This window comes from Myodes glareolus, chromosome 10, assembly GCF_982192425.1.
Source record: "Myodes glareolus chromosome 10, mMyoGla1.1, whole genome shotgun sequence".
NCBI classification, from domain to species: domain Eukaryota; kingdom Metazoa; phylum Chordata; class Mammalia; order Rodentia; family Cricetidae; genus Myodes; species Myodes glareolus.
Window position 1 is genome coordinate 59,593,665 of NC_142035.1, and position 4,670 is coordinate 59,598,334.

Below are 4,670 nucleotides of genomic sequence, written 5' to 3' on the forward strand. Positions count from 1 at the left end.
TATTTGCTTATTTTAACTTTTAATGTTTTGTCAGTATGTATTAACTATACACAATAATTGGTTTCATTATGACTTCTGTTTGTTTCTTTTATATTTTGTTGGTTTGTTTGTTTTTCAAGACAGGGTCTCTCTCTGTAACCTTGGTTGTGCTGAAACTCACTCTGTAGACCAGACTGGTCTAGAATTCAAGATTAACCTGCCTCTGCCTCCCAAGTGTTGGGATTAAAGGTATGTGCTACCACTGTCTAGCTCATTAGGACATTTTCATGATGTACACATGGATTTTTACTGTATTTAACACACACACACACACACACACACAAATACATTGCCCTTTCTTGTCCTCTTCCTTCTCCTACTGGACCTCTCTTCTATTTTCCTCTGTGTGTGTGTGTGTGACCCAAGGAATTCCTTAGGGTTGTCTTCAGGAGCATGTACTACATACACAAAGCAGTGGATACACCACTGAAGAAAATGTATGAAGCCAGTCATGGTGGTGCACACCTTTAATCCCAGTTCTTTTTAAATTATTTTAAGTGTGTGTGTGTGTGTGTGTGTGTTGAATGTGCACATGAGTGCAGGTACCCTCGGAAGCCGGCATTTGATCCCTCTGGGGCTGTAGTTACAACAACTGAGCCATCTCTGTGCTATAACAGAGCCAACCACTGTGTTGTTGTTGTTGTTGTTATCGTTTTGTTTTGGTTTTTTTGTTTGTTTGTTTTGATTTTTGAAACAAGGTTTCTCTGTGTCCTGGAATTCAATTTGTAGACCAGGATGGCCTGGAATCCACAGAGGTCCACCTGCCTCTGCCTCCTAAATGCTGGGATTAAAAGCGTGCACCACCATCCAGCTCTTTCTTTTCTTTTCTTTTCTTTTCTTTTTTTCTTTTCTTTCTTTTTTTTTTTTTTTTTTGGTTTGGTTTTTTGAGATAGAGTTTCTCTATGTCCCTAGCCTTTAAAAAAGAAAGAAAGAAAGAAAGAAAGAAAGAAAGAAAGAAAGAAAGAGAAAGCAAGGACTGTTTCACAGATTTGCAGGTCATCCTTCAAGGGGACCAAGCTAATCTCTGTGTTGTATTGTTCCAATGTTAGTATATGCATTGCTGAAAAAAATACCATCTTTAAGCCGGGCAGTGGTGTTGCACGCCTTTAATCCCAGCACTTGAGAGGCAGAGGCAGGTGAATGTCTGTGAGTTCGAAGCCAGCCTGGTCTACAAGAGCTAGTTCCAGGATAGGTTCTAAAACTACAGCAAAACCCTGTCTCGAAAAACCAAAAAAAAACCCTAAAACCAAAAAAAACCAAAAGCCAAAAACCAAAAACCAAAAAACAAAACAAAAAAAGAAAACAAAGAGCACCATCTTTTTTATTGAAAATTTTTTTCATTCAATATATTCTGATCATGGTTTCCCCTCCCCCAACTCCTCCCAGATCTTCCCCCACTCACCCAACTCCATTTCCTTTCTTTCTTTAGAAAACAAACCGGCAAACAAACAACAACAACAAAAGAAAAATACACGACACACATATATGCACAAAAACAAAACCCATAAAAGCACAAAATCAGTAACCATAATTATATAAGCAAAAGGCCAATAAGACAGAAAATGCCCAAACAGTGTAATGTGAGACAAAAAGTCTACAAAAATGCCATAGAGTTTGTGTTGGCCATCTACCGCTGGGCGCGGGGCCTGCTCTCAAATGTGGTTAGTATACCCGGCGAGACTCCCTTGGAGAAACTGGTTTTCCTTTGGGAGCAGCTGTCAACTGGAGATAGCTTTTTGGTTAGGGATGGGAACGCTTGTCCAGTTCTTTCTCTCAGCTCTGGAACCCATCTGGCTTGGACCTGTGTAGGCGCCGTGAGCCTCTCTGGGGGGTCGTATGTGTCAGTCCTATGGCAACTTGAAGACACCGCTTCCTGGTGTCCTCCATCCCCACTGGCTCTCACTATCTTTCTTCCTCCTCTTCCTCAGAGCCCTCTGAGCCCTGAGGGGAAGGCTCTAATGAAGGGTTTGGTTTTAGGTCCTCACTCATGTATGTTGTCGTGCTATGGGTCACTGTGTTAGTTACTGTCTACCTCAAGAAGAAACTTCTCTGATGACGGCTGGGCAAGGATTGTGAATTCCAGTGTGTGCCGAGGAAGCACTCTGCCTACCAACCATCTATTTACTTACTTACTTACTTACTTATTTGCTTATTATTTACTTATTTATTTTCATTATATAGGCCAGGTCGGCCTGGAACACGAGAGCCTCTCGCTTCTGCCTCCAGAATATAAGGAGATTGTTTTCACTGTCCCTTTCTTCCTTGGCTGTACTTGGACTGAACCTGGATCTTGTGTGCTACACAGGGATCTACCACGAAGCTATCTCTTCCCACTTACCTTCCTGCACACCACTCCCCTCACTCCTCACTTTTCTATTCTTAAGACAGGTTCTTGTTCAGTCTCTAGGACCCGCATGGTAGGAGAGATCCAACGGAAGTCAGCAAGTAGTCTTCTGACCTCCACACGACCCAGATTTCAGCACCCTCAGCTAGTTCCCCATCTAGCTGTCATCCTCGCCTAGTGTAAGTGATAAAGAAGCTATGCTGGGTTTTTTGTTTCTTTGTTTGTTCTGTGTTCTCTTTTTTAGGTTGAGAGGGTCAATGACATAAGAAAACCATATTCTCCATCTTTGGCTTGGTGACTGGGCCCCAGTACATCTGAAGTGAATCCTGCGGAAGCCCGAGTTTATATGTGTGTGGGAGGGAGGTTATCTCTGTTGGAGGCTGAGTAATGGGTCATCAGTGTTCAATAAATACTAAATGACAACAAGTGGGTATACAGTTTCACACATGCGCCTTACTCCGCGTGGCTGGTTTTGCTGCGTATTTGGACATTCTTGTCAGTGCGAGAGTCTGAGTAATTACATACACGGATATCTCTGTAAATGTGGGTGGCCATCTTTTTCAATTATTTAGATTATTTTTTAAGTATGAATATTCGTCTGCATGCCTATCTGAAGTGCCTGGTGCACTCCAAGATCAGAAGGATATGTCAGATCCCCTAGAACTGGAGTTAATGACATGTCTGAGCTGCCATGTGCTTGGTGCTGGAACCCTCTGAAAATCAGCCAGTGGTATTATCAGCTGAGCCATCTCTCCAACCCTAGGTGGCCATCTTTGCCTGACATGTACACATGTCTGTGTTTGCATCAGGTCTGTTCTCAGGAGTGTGTGTGTGCAGAACTGCATCTGAGCCCGAGGGTCTCTGTGCTCGTGTCTAAGTATCTGTGCTGTCTGCTTTTCAGGGGCCTGCGCCTCTGTGCCTGAGCCCAATTCTATCTGTGTTGACTTCTGTGAGCCTCTTTGTGCTGGGTATGCTTGCTCAGCCTGGACTGGTGCGAATGAGAGTCCATGTCCACCCAAAGGAGCTATGCCCTTATACTGCCTAAGAGCAGAATGGTGCCCAGAGCAGAGGTGACGCACCCTCCCTGGTCTCTCCATTCTCCTGGGAACCAGCTTAGGAGTGAGACCGTGAGACCGAGAGCAGACTGCGTCAGGAGCACCAGCCCCTTTTGCAACCAGCCCTGGCCCCAGGCTGTAACCACAGGATCGTATTGCACAGGTCAGACCTGCCCACTGTGCCTGGCTGCCAGGAAACCCAGCTCTTAGCAGGGCTGCGCCAGCAGTGCCCTCCTTGGGCTTGGGCCAGATCCCTGGTGAGGTGAGCAGGCTATAGTAGAGGGGCCTCATGAGTCAGTGTGAACCGTAGGGAGTGACTTCCTGGGTCTAAGCACTGTTGCTTTCTGTCCCCGTATGCAGCAATACTTAGGCAACCTTTTATCTGTCAGGTGCCTGCTCTGGGTCTCCTGAACTTGAATCCAAGCCTCTTCTTGGAGTTCTGCATGGGGGACTGAAGGGTCTGCTCTAGGAAATGGGTCTCAAACTGGGCAGAGTGAAACACAACTTTAATCCCAGCACCCCGGAGGAAGAGACAGGAGAATCTCTATGAGTTTGAGGCCAATTTGGTTTTTATAACTAGTTCCGGGACAACCTACAAAGAGAGACCCTGTCTCAAAAAGAAGTGGGGGGGGGGGGCGCAGAGAGATAGGAAAACAAAAAAGAAATGGGTTTCTTCTTCTTTCTTTTTTTTTTCTTTTTGGTTTTTCGAGACAGGGTTTCTCTGTGACTTTTGGAGCTAGTCCTGGAACTAGTTCTCATAGACCAGGCTGGCCTCGAACTCATGAGATCCACCTGCCACCTGTCTCTGGGTGCTGGGATTAAAGGCATGCACCACCACCACCCAGCTAGGAAATGGGTTTCTTGAGAGCAAAGCTGAACAGGCCAGGGTTCCAGCTAAGAGTCTGGGTGTCCTGAACTGGGGAGTAGAGGGAGGGGAGACAGAGCTGGGGAGAGGAGAAGATGCAGATGGTATCACTGAGCTCTCTGCTCTGCTGCTGGAACATTTTTAGGGCTGACTTTTCAAACTGAGGCTGAAGGATGGGCCGACAACTAGGGTGACCGTGAGACTTATTTTCAGACTGCAGGGCCTTGGATAACAGTCTGGGTGAACAATAGCCTGCTTTTCACCCCCCTGGAAGATGGACTCTGTCATCACCATCTCCGTGCCTCCCTGACCCTTCCTTTCCTGCCACAGTATGCCTATCTCCCAGGTGTCTAGATTCCTCTCCTCC

General features: G+C 45.9%; 1 non-coding gene across 1 annotated transcript; it reads right to left on the reverse strand.

Moving 5' to 3' along the window:
* Positions 1 to 1,004: 1,004 nt before the first annotated feature.
* On the reverse strand, positions 1,005 to 1,112 carry LOC146892597 (U6 spliceosomal RNA). The gene has a single exon (XR_015004317.1). It is a non-coding gene; the product is annotated as a U6 spliceosomal RNA (small nuclear RNA).
* Positions 1,113 to 4,670: the final 3,558 nt, after the last annotated feature.